This window comes from Felis catus, chromosome B2 (genome assembly GCF_018350175.1).
Source record: "Felis catus isolate Fca126 chromosome B2, F.catus_Fca126_mat1.0, whole genome shotgun sequence".
NCBI classification, from domain to species: Eukaryota; Metazoa; Chordata; class Mammalia; order Carnivora; family Felidae; genus Felis; species Felis catus.
The window spans coordinates 75,932,120-75,950,115 of record NC_058372.1 but is presented as its reverse complement, the minus strand read 5'-3'; the positions used below and the strand labels follow the sequence as shown (position 1 = coordinate 75,950,115).

Below are 17,996 nucleotides of genomic sequence, written 5' to 3'. Positions count from 1 at the left end.
AAATATAATTTCTTGGTGCCCTGACCATGTCATTGAAGGTGAAGCCCTGACAAATGTTGAACACATGAAAATTCAAATGTAAGAAGAGAAGGACATGGTGGTATGTTTTGTTTCTGGTCCAGGGGAGAAGGGCAAGCATACAAGAATGAGGCGCTTTTACCACTGACCAGTGATGACAGATCACTTCTAGACCCCTTGACTGGAAAACATTCCAAGGGACATTGTGATGAGGTGATGTTGCTGCTCTCACAGCCAGTCACATTTTGAAAATTAACACTTGCTTCTATACAAGCTCCTTCCCAGAGGTCAACAGCTTTTCACAAGCAGGGCACCCACTTACTGACCCCTGATTTCTGGAATGTAGGGGGTCAGGAGACTTCCACAGTCCCCAGAAGAGATTGGAGCACAAGGTTGCTGATCTAGCAAAGGATCACCCTCACTCTTCACATTAATTAATGGAATTTTGAGCAAAAGAAACCTCACTTTAAAATGTGAATTCCTCTTGGGGTGCCTGGGTGGCTCAGTTGGTTGAGCACCCGACTTCGGTTCGGGTCATGATCTTGCAGTTTGAGCTCCAGCCCTGCATTGGTCTCTGTGCTGACAGCTCAAAGCCTGAAGCCTGCTTCAGATTCTATGTCTCCTTCTCTCTCTGTCCCTCCCCCGCTCTCTTTCTCTCTCTCTCAAAAATAAATAAACATTTAAAAAAATGTGAATTCTTCCTGGGACATCACTCCCCAGATTTAAACCTAAATCGGCAACTTGCACCTCACTATGAAATAGATAAACATAAGCTTTGGAGGTAGCCAGAAGTTTGATTAGAAGAAAAGAGCAATTTTTGGAGTAGGGCAATTCTGGAAAAATTTGGAAGGGAAGAGGAAGGTGCAAGGAGAAGGCTCTCTAACCAAACTTGGTGTAAAGCCATTAAAAATAATCATTTCATGAGCTTCTTTCAGGAGTCATGGCAGAGCTGGTGGATGCTATGCTGATGCTGTCTCTAATTAGACAGGTTTGTAAAGAATCCTTTCAAAGTGCAACCATGCCGGGTTTCCTCATGGGGAGTTTATTGACTCATTTACATGGAGGTTTTCTAAAGCTTTCCATTGGAAATTAAATAATTTTATTAAGTTATTACCACATTATGTTTTAATATCCTTGATTGTCAGTCATTCTGTAAAATACGTGCTGAGGGATGCCTGGGTGGCTCAGTTGGTTAAGTGTCCGACTTCAGCTCAGGTCATGATCTCATGGTTTGTGAGTTAGAGCCCTGCATTGGGCTCTGTGCTGACAGCACGGAGCCTACTTGGGATTCTCTCCCTCTCTCTCTGCCCCTCCCCCGTGCGCTCGCTCGCTCTCTCTCTCTCTCTCTCTCTCTTTCAAAATAAACTTAAAAAATACATGCTGAGTTGAGAGTAAGGTTGACTATGTGAACAGTTAGGTAGACATACATGAATGCAACCTTCTAAGAGCTCAAAGCTTAAAAACATTAGTGATGGAAATGAGCAAATAATAGATATTCAAGCATAAAAACATCCAAGACATATATAAACATAGTGTCCTTCTACATGCTGATAGACTTTCAAATAATAAATTTTCTTTTTTTTGGAATTTTGGTATGGTGAGAACATCATTCCTTGGGAATTAGGGAGCTTGGTTTCAAACCATGGACTTCCCAATCATGATTTTGGACAAAAACTTCATCACCTCAGATCTCAGTTTTTTTAATGTGTGAAAGGGGTAGCCGAAATGAGGAACTTTACTGTTCCTTTCAGTTTTAAATTCATATGACAGTTTATAGAAAACATTCCGCTGTATAATAGGAAAATAGTTTTATAAAAATATATCTTTATATAGGTCTTTTGGAAAAAAATACATATTTGTGTATATCTATTTTTACAAAGAACATACCATAACCAGGATTATTTTATTTTATTTTATTTTTATTTTATTTTATTTTATTTTATTTTATTTTATTTTATTTATTTTATTTTTTTAACGTTTATTTATTTTTGAGACAGAGAGACAGAGCATGAACAGCGAAGGGTCAGAAAGAGAGGTTAGACACAGAATTCAAAACAGGCTCCAGGCTCTGAGCTGTCAGCACAGAGCCCGACGTGGGGCTTGAACTCAACTGACCGCGAGATCGTGACCTGAGCCGAAGTCGGACACTCAGCCATCCAGGCGCCCCTGGCAGGATTACTTTAAATTTATTGGATTAGAGGGGCGCCTGGGTGGCGCAGTCGGTTAAGCGTCCGACTTCAGCCAGGTCACGATCTCACGGTCCGTGAGTTCACGGTCCGTGAGTTCGAGCCCCGCGTCAGGCTCTGGGCTGATGGCTCAGAGCCTGGAGCCTGTGTCCGATTCTGTGTCTCCCTCTCTCTCTGCCCCTCCCCCGTTCGTGCTCTGTCTCTCTCTGTCCCAAAAATAAATAAACGTTGAAAAAAAAATTTTTTTTTAAATTTATTGGATTACTTAGAATTTACCTTTTAAATGGAACTATCCTTTGTTAGTTATAATATGTAGAGCATACTTTAATGTTTTAGTATTTGGAAGAATCTGAACTTAAGGTATTTGCTACTTTACAGTGAACAGAAAAAGATGTTAATAAAATTTCTTTTTCATGATGCTCTTATTGAATGACATAAAATTATTTCAATTTGGAATAAGTAGTAAAATATCTAGAGATCATTTCAAGTACATTCAAAATAAATTTAAATCATCCAGAAAACACTTGAATGTGTCTTTTTGAAGGGTTTGATTCATGCTGAGACTCACATACAATAATATAAAACAGTTGATTATTCTCTAATTCATTGAATTTATACAAGGCTGGATCTTCATACACATCCTGTGTCCACATTTTACATTATAGTGATCAGGTCCTAAAATAATTTAATAAGGGCGAAATATTTTTCTGAATAACAGCTTTGTTGAGCCACAATTCACAAGCCATACAATTCACTTATTTAAAGTGAGAAATTCAGTGGTTTTTAGTATATTCAGAGTTGTGCAACCATTGCCACAATCAGTTTTAGAACATTTTCATCACCCTGCGAAAATCTCTGTGCCAATTAACAATCACCCCACCTTTCCCTCTACCCCTTCTTTACCCCAAAGTCCTAGGCAACCACTAAGCTATTTTTCTATCTATAGATTTGCTTGTTCTGGACATCTAATGTGAATGGATGGACCACATACAATATATGGTCCTTTGTGACAGACTTGTTTCACTTACAATGTTTGCAAAGTTCATTTGTGTTGTAGCATGGATTAATATTTAAATATCTTAAATTGCTAAATGGTATTTCATTGTAGGTATTTTTCACATTGTATTTATCATTCATCTGATGGACATTGGCTTGTTTCCATTTTTTGGCTGTTATGAATAATGCTGCTAAAACATTTGTGTGCAAGTGTTTATGTGGGCATATGTTTTCCTTTCTTTTGGGTATATGCCTAAGAATGAAATTGCTAGGTCCTGCTGTAATGTTTCATAGAACTTCCAGACTGTTTTCCAAAGTGGTTGCACCATTTTACATTCTTACGAGCAATGTGTGTGGGTTCCAATTTCTCCATATCCTTACTAACAGTTGTTATTATCAGTCTTTTTGATTATAACCATCTGGGTGTGAAGTAGTATCTCATTGTGGTTTTGACTTGCATTTCCCCGATGACTGATGATGCTGAATATGTTTTCCTGTGCTTTATTGGCCATTTGTGTATCTTCTTTAGAGAAATGCCTATTTAGATCCTTTCCTCATTTTTAATTGGGTTGTCTTTTAACTATTGAGGTATAGGAGTTCTTCATATATTCTAGATTTTAGAGTCATCAGATCTATTATTTACAAATATTTTTCTCCCATTCCATGGGCTGTCTTTTTGTCTTTTAGCTTTACATATGATGTCCTTTGCATTGCAAAAGGTTTTAATTTTGAAGAGATCCAATTTACCTATTTATTTCTTTTGTTGCATGTGCTTTTAGTGTGAGGGCCAAGACATTTTAATGAACTTTTAAAATTTTCCTTTTCACATTGTTAGTAGAAATAGTAGTAGTAGCATTTTAAAGTGATTTTTGGGTTTAGAAATTTAATAGTATTTGCTAAATTACACCTCCTCCCAACACACCTGGAATGTTCTTAGGTAGATAATGATATATCCTTCAGTGTCTTTTTTAAAAACTTACTTATTCAGAGAGAGGGAGAGAGAGAGATTATCCAAAGCAGGCTCCACACTGTCAGCACAGAGCCTGATGTGGGGCTTAAACTCACAAACCATGAAATCATGACCTCAGCCGAAACCAAAAGTCTGATGCTTAGCCGACTGAGCCACCCAGGAACCCCTACATCCTCCAGGGTCTTAAGGGTAAGGTTAAAGGATCCCAAAGCATCATGAAATTTTTATTATCATAGAAAAAGTTTTGCACTCTCAATTTTTATTTAATCAATAAACATTTATTGAGCACCTTCTATTTGCTTGGCATTAAATATTTGGGGTATAGCAGTGAAAAAACTTATGGTGTCTTCAAATGTCTTGTAAAAGTTGAAATGTTGGTTTCCTGGAAAAACCTTCATACTAGAATATATCACAGTTGGCAGGAAAAAAAGTGTTGCCTCTTGGCTTCTCTATGAGTTGGTGCCCTTGCCCTTATTATGATGTTACATATCCCAGATGGTCACTGCAAAATGCTTGCTCCTGTGCCAAGGTACAACAGGGATGCATTATCGCCTTAACTTGGAGTTTGTTTTGTGGTTTTCTTTGGAAACCCTAACATCATTTAAATGCAATTTTTTCAATTTGGCTCTGTTTATAGAACTGTAATAAGATATTTCTCTATTAATAGCAGGAAGGGAAAACCTTCCTTGTTTAGGGTTTTGGAAAACTCCTGCACATTTTTCTTGAAGGCATTTGATGAAATGGATTGCAGGAGATTTGCAGATTCTTTTTTATTAATTTGCCTAAATGAATTTCAAGAGAAAATTAGTTAAACTACATTTTTCAAACAAAATAGAATCTCTCACTCAGCAACAATAAGGAGAATCTTAAAGGAACATCTATCAAGGAATGTTACATGCTTCCAGTAGTGCCTTGCCTTAGGGAAGATTGGCTCAGAACAAACAAACATCATGGTGGGTCCCTTATAGCTTCTGCTCATTTTGTTTTTCCAAATGTGATAACCTTGGTGTGTGGGGAAGAAAGGAACTGGAAATGGTATATGTTTAAATGTCTGCTGTCTGCTCAGTTTTACCTTAAGGAAATATAACAATTTAGGGCCAGAAGATCCTAAGAGACCAAGTAGGATAGTTTTGGAGAAGCAAGTGACCTTCAGAGGTAACCCATGTTGACTCATCCACAAGCTTTGGACAAGATATTCAGCAAATTTGGTGGTAGTCTCCAGTGACATCAGACATTTTCAAACTTCCTTGTCGTTCCTCATGTTTTTCCTTCAGTCCTGAATGTCCTTCAAACCTACATTCTCATTATTCAAAACTTACTCTAGTCTTTCTTCAATGAAACTTCAATAATTTACATTCCTCCCATTTTCCTTTCCCCAGTAGAAATAAACTTTCCCTCTAAAATACTGTCACAGTACTTTGCATTCTTCTTTTAAAGGAATATACCTCAACATATGCTTTTCATGTAGGTCAACTAACTCAGCTACAATGGGAGATCTGTGAGGGAGGGAGCTGTATCTCATTTATTTTTGTCACAGCATACGGTAAAGATAAAAAATGATTAATGAAAGAGTGGATACATGAATAAATGTGTCAATAAATGAATAAAATAATGCATTTTGTAAGCCTAGAATGGAACCTCAAATTTGGTAAGTCTGGAGGTTTTGCCTGGTGAGCTGCCATTTGCCATTATTAATGGAGACACAGGACTGTAGCTTCCTCATAAAAAGATAGGGTAAAGAATACTTCTCTCCCTCTTTCCTCTATTTCCTTTTTTCTTCCTTTATCCCTCCCTTCCTTCTTTTCTTCCTCCCTCCCTTCCTGTCTTCTTTCTTTCCTTTCTTCCTCCCTTCCATTCTTCCTCTCTCTCTATTGTTCCTTTCCATTCCCTTCCCCTCCCCTCTCCTCCCCACCCTTCTCTCTTCCTCCCTCCCTTCCTTCTTTCCTTTCTTCCTTCCTTCCTTCCTTCCTTCCTTCCTTCCTTCCTTCCTTCCTTTCTTCCTTCCTCCCTCCCTCCTTCCCCTCCTCCCTTTCACCCTCCCTTCATTCCTTCCTCTCCTTGAACTGAATTGTATGAAGAGAGAGTCATGGCCAACACCTAAATAAGATGCTCCTCCCCAAACTGTAGGTATTTTATTATGAATATCTCTGAAAGCTATTATGATGTTATGTGAATTCAAAGGGGAGACACTACTACAGGAATAACATGTTACATGCAACTTGGAGATCATTTAGTGTATGGAGCTTCAGTGGGCTGAAGTTATGGTTTCAGGAACTGACTGTTTCTGTTGCAAGCACCTCCTAGAGTCTAGTCTAGAAATAACAGGGGGGAAAGTGAGGCTTTCTACATCCTGTCATCCAGCTAGTCACAGACGTGTTGTTGATTGTAGCGAGATAGTCAGGGTGATAGAGCAGCCCAGGCTTCACAAGAGATGGGCATATTGTATCCTGGGAGTTATGGGCCCAGTGGCTTTAAAGGGATTGCTGTATTAGGTTTTACTAACATGTTGACTTCTAAGTTATTAGTTGTATGTCTGTGCAAGTGAGTTGATATTGTAATAAACATTATTTCATCTAGAAAAAGCATTTATTTTTTAAAAAATTTTTTAAGGTTTATTCATTTTTCAGAGACAGAGAGACAGAGCATGAGTGGGGGAGGGGCAGAGAGAGAGGGAGACTCAGAATCCAAAACAGGCTCCAGGCTCTTAGCTGTCAGCACAGAGCCCGAAGTGGGGCCTGAACTCACGGATGGCGAGATCATGACCTGAGCTGAAGTCGGATGCTTAACCAACTGAGCCACCCAGGCACCCCAGCACTTATTTTATAATATAAAAATGTAAAATTGTAGAAGAGGACCTAGAGATCTCTCCATCTACCATGGATTAGGGGTGATCTGTCAAGAAAAAAAAATGTTTTCTTTCTTGGTGGAGACCCAGGACACTTTGGGGAGAATCTTTGCTATGAGAGAAACCATAACGATGGCTGTTGACCCAGCAGCTGGTGCCATCTTAGGGGCAAGCATCTTAGATGAGTGGGTCACTGTATATTGGGACACACATACTTCTTATTGCTATTTGTCCAATCCTTTATCTCTGGAATATAGGATAGTACTTGGCTTGTTGGTTTGCTTGATTTCATAGTCTAGTGGTAAGATCCACCAAGAGCTTGGGGGTGAAATAGTAATATATAAGGGGAAAGAATATATATAAAGAAGGATGCCCTACTGAGTTCACGAAGTATCTTTTACCATAGCTCTGCTTTGGGGCTACCAGATATGTGCTCAGATTGATAAAACTGTACTCTGTATTAATTGCCTGTTTTTTTTTTTTCTACTTCCCATGTGTGTGTGATGCATCTTTCAGAACCCCAGGGAGAAGGTTGTGCATGACATCCTGAGTTCTTAACCCATGTGTTTGATTATTTACATGAAGTTCAAGCATTCATTCATCTCTGGATTTAGAATTTGTTAAGCATTTGCCACATGACTGATTCTGCTGCTAGAAATGTGATGATGAGCAAGAAAAATTTATTCTTTTGGGGGTGCCTCATCATAGGGTCACATGTGCAAATACATAGTCAAGACACAATACAGTAAATGTTAAAATAGAGGTAGTATCAAGAGTACCAAGAGGTAATACCAAGTTCCAAGGGAATATTGGAAGATGTGATTAAGATTATATGGTGGCAGGGGGAGGAGAGGGATCAAGGAAAGCTGTGAGGTGAGGCTCTGTTTGACAAAGGCCTGGAGGACTGGGAAAAATGGGGGATGAGTATTCTAGAACAGAATACTCAAATAGTCCAATGAACTTTCTGTAATAATGTAAATGTTACCTATTTGCGTTGTCCCATACAGTAGTTACATGTGGCTACTGAGCACCTCAAGTGAGGCAAATATGATGAAGGACTGATTTTTAAATTTTCTTCCATATTAATTATTTCAAGTTTAAATAGCCATATGTGGCTAGTGGCTACCATGTTGGACAGCAAAGCTCCAGGAAATTCTGCAAAGCAGAAAGTAGTGCATGTCCTCAAAGAAGTATGGATCGTGGGCAATGGACATAATAGCTTCTTCAGTATGTAGTTCACCTCTTGTGTGGATGATGCTTCTGGAGGGTTATTATGAGTAGGTCATGACTCTGTGGTCACTATGGTCACTAAAAGCTGACTAATTCTGTGTGACTCTGTCAGGCAACTCATTTACGAACACCTTTGCAGTTCTCCTTCTGTCCTCCAAGCAATTGGTCTTATTGTATAATCACTCAGCGATGACCCAGGCCTCAGGGTGTTTCCCTTCTATTAGGCAGACACAAACAGGGTATTTTCTGGGGAGTATACACGTTGTAATTCATTTTGACAAGGTTTGCTTAGGGAAGAGCAGTTATTAAGTCTGAAACAGGGAAGGTGGTTTGCAGGATCAGTGGCAACTTTCCTGCCTGGGGTCACTCCGCCACCCTCGCTCCTTTCTTCTTGCTCTACTTCCCCTCCCTTGGTGCAGTGCCCAGATAATCATTTACGGTGAATGTGATTGTAGACACTCTCCGGGAAAGATGGGGAAACTTAATGCAGAATTTTCTTCACGTGAGATATAAAAAGACAACTAGAGTTTGTGCAGCATACATACTGCATATTCACATACATGATTTCACTTAGTTTTTACAACAATCTTGTGAGATGCTTTGGTCCTATACGTGAGGAAACCAGGGCTCATAAAAGTTTAGGAGCTGTCCACAGTCACCCCCATCAGGTCACAGGCTGGGGCTCAGCCTTAGTCTTCTGATGCTTAAATTGTGTCTGAGAACATGGAAGAAAGGAGATTAGGGCAGTAATAATGATTGAGGATAAATTCCCGACTGGGAGGGGAGGAAGAAAGAAGAGAAGGGAAGGAAGAAAAAAAAAAGAGGAAAGAAGGAGGTGCTCCTTGCTGATTTTAACTAAAACACAAAGCTCTTGTTAGAGAAAGCAGTCGGTTGACAGGAACAATCACCAAAACATATCCTTCAGTACAACTTCCTCCTGCCACCTGCTTCCCATGAACAGCCATCATGAATTGGTAGCTGAGGGATTCAGAGCTAGGGCAAAGCTAGTGGGAAAGTCTTGGTTATATTAAGAGCATTTGAAAGATGAAATGAGGCATATTAAATATTTTGAGTTTATCTGAGGAAAAATTGATTCTAACCGGGAAGTACCAAATCAGAAATGGTTGGGAGCATTCTGTGGATGGGAACTTAGGGACAGACTTTTATAGAGAAGAGGCAGAGGCAAAGTAAGGAAATTATTGATTGAATATAGTTTAAAGCCTTGTTGGCTGTTTGTGATTGGTTGTCCTTAGCATTTTGATTTCCTAATCTTAGAGCATTTACAGGCTCAGACTTTGGTTTACGTATATAGCTACAACAGCTTTCGAGCCGTATTAGTCCAGTGGCCTCTTTAGTTAGCAGAGTTTAGCAAAGAAGAGAAATGCATCTTCCGGCTGTCCCTCCAATGATCCCCCTGGAAACATGTATCCATGTTCTTCAAAATTCTGTGGGAAATAATATTAATGGTCAGGTCTTCATTTGAGAAAATTATTTTTTCTACGCCTCTTACAAGAGGGATCGTATATATTAAGATAGTGAAAATCAGAGAAGAATGGTATCAACTTGTTTCTTTCTCTTTGTTTTTTTGAAATGTTTATTCATTTTTGAGATAGAGTCCACGCATGCACTTGAGCTGGGGAGAGGCAGAGAATCTGAAGCGGGCTCTGTATTGACAGCAGAGGACCCAGTGGGGGGCTCACACTTACGAACCATAAAATTATGACCTGAGCTGAAGCCAGATGCTTAACCAACTGAGCCATCCAGGCACCCCAGTATCAACATGTTTCTTGAAGGAAAATACCTAGTGCCAAAGTTCTCCAATCTTGTAGCTGTATTAGCTGAAGGAAAATTCCACCAGCTTCAAATTTAAATCTTGAGATTGTTGATGTCATTGCCTGATCTTCTTTTAACATGAATTGTGGCCTCAGAACTCCATTACCGATTTTAATTTACAAATTAACAAATATTTATTGGACATCATTAGTGAATCAGGCATCATTCTAGGAACTAGGAATACTGTGGTGAATAGGGCACAGAATTGCCCTGAACACATAGTGTATGACCTTGCAGAGGAAAGAGACATTAATCAACTCAAATAAAAATTAAAAATCACCACAGTGTAAGTGTTCTCCATGAAAAGAGTGGTGCTCTGAGAGCATAACCAGGAAGAATGTAATTGAAGGAAGGAAGACGAGTGGTCTTGATTTTAAGTTTTAAGTTTAAAACTTAAACACACTCACTTGCATCCTGGGCACACTATACTGCTGCCCCTCACATAACGGGGATTGCACTGGTTTCCCAAGTGTCTCATTGCAAGCCAAGTACATTTGTGAAATTGCTTTACTAGGAAAGCATGGGGAATGTTTCTTGTGCGACTGCCAGAGTGTGGCATTAGAAACATAGCCTGATGGGGTGCCTGGGTGGCCCAGTCGGTTAAGTGTCCGACTTTGGCTCAGGTCATGATCTCACGGTCTGTGAGTTTGAGCCCCACATCGGGCTCTGTGTTGACAGCTCAGAGCCTGGAACTTGCTTCGGATTCTGTGTCTCTCTCTGCCTCTCTGCCCCTCTGCCACTCAAGCTCTGTCTCTCAAAAATTAATAAATGTTAGGGGCGCCTGGGTGGCTTAGTCGGTTAAGCGTCTGACTTCGGCTCAGGTCGTGATCTCAGGGTCCGTGAGTTCGAGCCCTGCGTCGGGCTCTGTGCTGACAGCTCAGAGCCTAGAGCCTGCTTCGGATTCTGTGTCTCCCTCTCTCTCTGACCCTCCCCCGTTCATGCTCTGTCTCTCTCTGTCTCAAAAATAAATAAACATTAAAAAAAAATTAATAAATGTTAAAGAAATTTAAAACAAACAAACAAACAAACAAATATAGCCGGCTGAACAAATGAGCCTGACACACACATGCAACTGATGTGTGTTTGATTCTTATCTGTCATCTACTAGCGAGCATCTGACTCTCCTGGCAATCATGACAGCTTATCAAGATTATTTAGTAAGTTTCTATGGTCTATTAGATCTTAAGTAAGGAAGAAAGGAAGACTATTTTATTTACTGGCAAGAGAGCACGGGATGTTTCATCATTTCTGTAACTGAGTGTTGCTCACCTATAAAAAACCCAAGTGATTCAGGGGTGCCTGGGTGGCTCAGTCAGTTAAGTGTCCAACTCTTGATTTCAGCTCAGGTCATGACCTCACAGATAGTGGGTTGGAGCCCTGTGTTGAGCCCTGAGCTGACAGTGCAAAGCCTGCTCGGGATTCTTTTTTCCCCCTCTCTCTCCGCCCCTTCCTCACTTGCACGCACTCTCTGTCTCTCAAAAATAAATAAACTTAAAACCACATGATTAATATTTTAAAATAATTACTTAAATAAGGAAATACATAAATTTCATCCAAGCATCCTCTGTGTTAGAAGGAAGAGCAGGAGACAACTTATTATTTGCCAAAGACAAGAAGTCCTTTATGAGCATATCACTCGGGCCCAAACTGAGGGCACAAGCTCTTTACTATTGCCCCCCATCTACCTCTATATCTATATCTATATCTATATCTATATCTATATCTATATCTATATCTATATCTATATCTATATCTATATCTATATCTATCTATATCTATATCTATATCTATCTATATATCTATCTATACCTATATCTAATCTATATCTAAATTTTCATAATCTAACATGTCAGTGTTCGAATGACTACGAACAAAAATATGATGCTGATGAAACTTGAGACAAGGCCTTATCCACAGTCTTGTACAACACATGAATCCATCACACCAGTCTCTTGTTGCTTGGCAGTTTCTTCTGCTGTCCATTGCTTTGTTTGGTATGCAACAGGCTATTTTTTTTAACATGTCTTTGACATACTATAAGGTGGCTTCTTCTACTTGTTCAGTCCCATAAAACACTTGGTTGTTGCTTTGTAAGGACAGGTGGAATTGATGTCATTCTTCCAGTGATGACTTTACTAATGTCAAATTTATGCCCCACCTTTCTGTCTGTGTGACTTTTTGTGTGCACAATAGCCTTTTGTTTCAATGTTGTATCCCTATGTAATCTTAAAGACATTTTAGTTTGCAGTTAAACTTGACCTTTGTTGTTCGAACAGTGCACAGAACTCAAAGAAAGTGATTGAAGTAGGAGCAGCATGGCTAAATGGGCACACAACATGCAGGCAGCAATGACCTTATTATAGCCACTCCCTGTAAGATGCCATCAACTCTAAGAAACATTTCTGTTTGAAAGATGTTAAAAATGTAACAAAAAAGTCACATATCCTCAAATCTTTGAAATACAGTATATTATAAATTATTAAAATATTTTTACAGAATCTTTATGGAAAGTCTTATATCTGATTGAAAGTTCAATGGAAATGAAATTAATGGTGATATCTGCTCTCAATTTACTTCCCCCCGATCCATGCTCTCTCAGTCTCTCCAAGACTTCCTTCCCTTAGCTTCTAAGAAAACAGAGGCTTTACAGATATCTCGGAGGTGTTGTCATGAACTTAAACCTGGTGCCCAGATTTTTGACTAAGCTCGGAGAAAGAGGCACCTCCAGTAAATGCTGAGCAGCTTTCCTTCCTGCTCTGTGAACACTTGGCAGAAGTGTTGATGACAGTTGCAAGAATGTGATGCACAGCAGTATTCTTTACAGCAGTTTAATCTGTGTCATCAAATCCCCAGAAACCATGATTAATAGCAGCACTTGAGTTTGTTCTCAAGTTGTATATTTGGCAGTGGTGAACTTTGATCTACAGTTTCACTTTAAGGAATCATTATGACACAAACTTTTCTGTAATCCTTCCATCTAATTAAGCTCCACACAGATACCATGGAGGGGAACGTTTAATGACATTGCTGTAAGCTGCGTTTATTATACCGTTTTTAAGCACTTTCATACGGGGAAGGGGTGTGTGTCATGTCCAGCCACCGAGTAGCCAGGGTCTCACAGAGCAATCTCATCACTTGGAAGTAGCCCATGCAGGGTTTTAATTAGGAACACGGAGTGGAAAACTAAACCTATAGGAAATTGTAGGCCAGCGATTTAATCTCAAATAAAATTATTTTCTTTTCATATGGTTAGATGGGCTAAATTAGTAGTTTCTCATCTTTCCCTCCTCTATCCTTCTCTCCCTGCATTTCAGTGTAGAAACTACTCTCCATTCTCTTTATAATTATTTTCTAGAACATCACGGCCCAATAGAAATATAAAATGAACCACATAAGTAAATTTAAATGTGGGGTGGTGGCCAATTAAAAAAAGAAACAGGTGAACTCAATTTTAATAAAATATTCTATTTAACCCAATATATCCTAAGTTGTATTATTTAAATTTTTGTAATGTTTTATTATTTATTTTTGAGAGAGAGACAGAGTGCAAGCGGGGGAGGGGCAGGAGAGAGGGAGACACAGAATCCGAAGCAGGCTCCAGGCTGTGAGCTGTCAGCACATTCCCCGTGGGGCTCGAACTCATGAACCATGAGATCATGACCTGAGCCAAAGTCAGACATCCAACCGACTGAGCCACCCAGGCACCCCATAAGTATTATTATTTAAACATGTAATAACGTAACAATTAATTTTTAAATTAATTTATTTATTTTTGGGAGAGAGAGCACAGAGTGAGGGGCAGAAAGAGAGAGAGAGAATCCCATGAGGTACAGAGAGAGGGAGAGAGAGTGTGGAGCGTGGAGTGGGGCTTAAGCTCACCCAGAGCAGGGCTCGAGCTTCACCTGATGTGGGGCTCAAACTCAGACTGTGAGATCATGACCTGAGCCGAAGTCCGATACTTAACCAACCACCCAGGAGCCCCATAATTAATATAAAAATTATTAATGGGAGATTTTACATTTTTTGACTAATTCTTTGAACTCCAGTGTTGATTTTACACTTAACAGCACATCTCAATTTGGATGCCAAATTTTCAGCGTAGTCCTTCCAAAACAATAAAATTTTATTTAATGAAAAAATATTTTACATGGTTTCTGTTTTTAAATTTAAACTTTGGTTAAGTTTGAGCTTCTGCAATAACATCAGCCACATCTCAAGTGCTCGGCTGCAAGGGTCTAGTGGCTATCAACATTAGCGTGGTTCTCAATCCGTGAGAACCAGAGTCCCGTGATTTGGGGATTTAATTGAATTCTATTAAACACTTGAACATATGCAGTCTTACTCTAGAATTATCGGGAAGAGGAGAAGTATGAGCATGGAGATCCTTACAAGGACCTGTGTGGGACTTGGAGGTAAAAGGACATCCTCCCTTTAGGAAAGTAAGGACTGAAAAGAGCAACTCATAGACAGGACACGGGATCACTGTAATCTCTTAAAAAGTACTATTTATCTATAAATTAAAGGCAAATTGGAATATTAGCAGAAAGTCTGCTGCCCTACTGGGAGTATTTGCTGAGTAAGAGGGAACAGAATCTGTTGAACACATCAGCAGAATGGAGGGCAATGAACAGGAATAAAACAGCAAAAGTCCACCTACTGCAACTTACTTACTAATTGCTAGTACATCTTTAGCTTCTTGTTAAAAACTACTTCAGAGATCATTAAATATCATTTATCAGTTAAAAAAGTAGCAGCCATTGTTATGAACTTGTTAGCCTTATATTGACGATATGAATTAAAGTTTTTGAAGTCACATAATGGGACTAACACATAACAGGTCCTTAGTGTTAACATCTTTTACTTCTTTCCTCATATCCACTGTAGTAGCCATATAACAATCAGTTAAAGGATAAAAACAAGTCTATTTATCCTTAAGGGCAGCTAATGGTGTGACTCAAGATGAATTCCCGTAAAGACAATCATTGGCTAATTGTTGGAGAAAAGAGGAATTTCTTTTATATATTATGAAAATGATTATTGGTTTATGATGAGCCTTAGGTAGACCTGGTGTGCTGGAGTTGCATGTATTTTGAAAACAAGACACAGTTGAAATTGGATTTTAGATTTATTTGTCACTGCAATAGAAGTGGAGGGGGTCAGGATGGGGCAAGCGGTGTGGAGGCAAGTAAAATTGATCAGAGAAGTGGGGAGACCTGTGGGCTGGCCAGTGGAGCGGTTCTGAGTGTGGCTGGTCCCCTATTGCTTGGACAGTATAGCTTGCTTCCCAGCCTGAGTCTTCCCAGGACGGACATCTTTGGCTTCTCTCTCTGCCACATGGTTTTAGATGCAATCTAGGCTTTCCAAGAGGGCACCTTGCCAAGGTTTCTAGGCTGGAAAGACAAGATAGCAACTTTTGATGGAAATGTGCCTGGCCTGTGTGATGCAGCGAGTTAATTAACGACGTTTAAAGTACTAAACTACCATCAGCTGTAATGGTTACAGAACCTGAGTCTCCATGAAGAACATTGAAGTAATGGAAATCCAATAAAAAGCAAAGTTGAGTTGGCATTAGATAAGGGGAAAAGGGAGCTATCAAAGAGGAAGCTGGACTTAGTGTCTGTTTAGCTGACCCACCATAACTTCAAGAAAAATCTGCTGGGCCCTGACACCATCTTTCCTACCAAAGTGAAAATAGGTTGGATAAGGAGGATTATCACTGTGGCTTCCAGAGAACAGGATCTCTTTCTGCTGTTACTGAATTTATAAGAAGAAAAGAAAATGTGCTGTTTTGAAAGTGACTCATTTATGGGCTTCTACATTGACATGATTCTGAAAGTTCCTGAAATATGTGAATGGAACTGTTCCACCAGGATGAATGTCACTTTTAGAGATCGGAACAAATGCACTAGCCCATGAAGATTATGGTCCTATTAAAGTTATTCTTTAATTCCTCCAGCTCTGTTGGTGTATTTGCCTTGCTTTTTTCAGGTACAGAGAACTGTGCTCATTGACCTTTAAAAAACGGCATCTTCTTCCTAAGTTCTTTGATACTTGGTCTTCGTGTTGATTCTATTATAGGTATGTCTCTTTTCCTGAGTAAACAGCCTCAGGTTTCTTGTTGGCATCCCCTTTTCTATCAAGCAGTGAGGAGTAGGCTTTGTCAGGCACTGTTAAGCATCTGTGACTTGGAAGGAAGAAAGGCAGAGAGCTGGGAGGTTTCTTCTCTTCCTTCTTCCGGTGCAGGCCGTTCCTTCCCCACACTCCTCCCAAACTAGTGGGTGGCCAGTGGTAATAATCACAACTGCTCTTTGTTGTGCACTTACGATGTTGCAGACACTCTACTAAGTCCTTTACCTACTTTATATCATACTGTCTATGTAAATGTGCTAGGAAGGAAATAATATTATGACCCCCATTTTACATGAAACTATGTTTCAACCAGATTAAGTGATTTACCAAAGTTACACAGCTAGTGAGTACTCATGGCAGGACTCATACCGGGTCTGATTTGCTCCAAAGCCGACTTTATCAAGGGTTCTTGAATGTTCATTGGCACTAGTAAGTCAGAGTCTTAACTTCAGAATCCTTAGCCCCAGGCCTTCCTCTACCTAGTGACTTCTCTCCAGGCTCCCCTGCTAACTTTTCCTTTTCTATTTTATATGTACAACACGCCCTTTGGGCTCTGCTGCTGCTTGTGTTTTGGGAGTAGAAAGCTTCCAAACTTTATAATACATAAAAGGTTGGCAAAGGAAGCTTACGTTGATTAAAAGACATACACAGAAAGTTGGAAAAACAAGGGAATCAGGAAGTCCAGGACAGAGTTCGGCCAAGTGAGGGCTGAAAAGAGAAGGATGCAGAAATGAGAGTGGGAAGTTTTGGTTTTCACATTTGATGGCTTCAGTTCTGAAATAACACCTTTCATGTTTGTGTGTGTGTGAGCACATGCGTGTCTTAAAGGAGCAATTACTTATCGTTTGTATGTGCCAAGTAAAATTCTAAATGCATCATGTTTATTTTAACACATTTGCTCCTAACAACAAAACTATTATTACTATTATTATCACCCCCATCTTATAGATGTGGACACTGAGTATCCAAGAGGGATTAAATAATGTACCCAAGGTAGCACAACTTGTGAGTGACAAAGTCAGGATTTGTACCCAAGGGTTCTGGCTCCAGAAACCATGCTCCTCGTCACCCTGCTACCCCGCCTCCTGCACTGTGCTAGAGAACTTCAGAGTTTCCAGAGCACCTCATAAATGCTTTCCAAACATGTGAGCAGTAAGCAAGGCTCACTTACTATAGTTCATTCTCAGACCTTTTCTCTGTCCAGTGCTCTGTCTATTCTATGTCACACATGATAGTTTCACAATAATATTTGTTGAATAAATGAATATTCTAGAAGGGGAACAGGGAAAAAGTTTTTTTGAACCTTGTGATACTGGAAATGGATATTCTTAATATTTAGCTATAGGATATAATCTCACTCCCTCACTACACATGCACGTGTGTACACACACACACACACACACACACACACACACACTACGCTAGTTTCCAACTGACATACTATCCAAAACCAACTGATAAGTGTCAAGTTCTTGCACAAATGCGTCCCTTGAGAGTTTCTTGCTGTGAAAGAATAAGTGTCATATTCATGGATTGGCAAGAGGTATTTCTTATTTTATCCTCTTTTTGGGGATCACCTGCCCAACCCCAGCACAAACCCTTAGAGCTAGTGGAGTAGAGAATGACTGTCCAACAATGTCCCTGAGATCCCCCAGCTGAGTGGGGCCCTCCACAGTGACCGAGGACAAAATGTGTGAGCCAAAACACATGAGCTTTTGAATGCAGCCTGTTTCTTTCCCCACAGCTCTGTAAAATCAAAGTTTGAGGCACCGCAGGAGCTCTTTTTAAA

The 17,996-nt window shown here is 39.7% G+C and overlaps 1 protein-coding gene across 1 annotated transcript in view; it reads left to right on the top strand.

Moving 5' to 3' along the window:
- The window catches only part of TBX18 (T-box transcription factor 18), an 85,093-nt gene that overhangs the window by 30,179 nt on the left and 36,918 nt on the right, over positions 1 to 17,996 (top strand). The gene's annotated exons all lie outside the window — the stretch shown is intronic.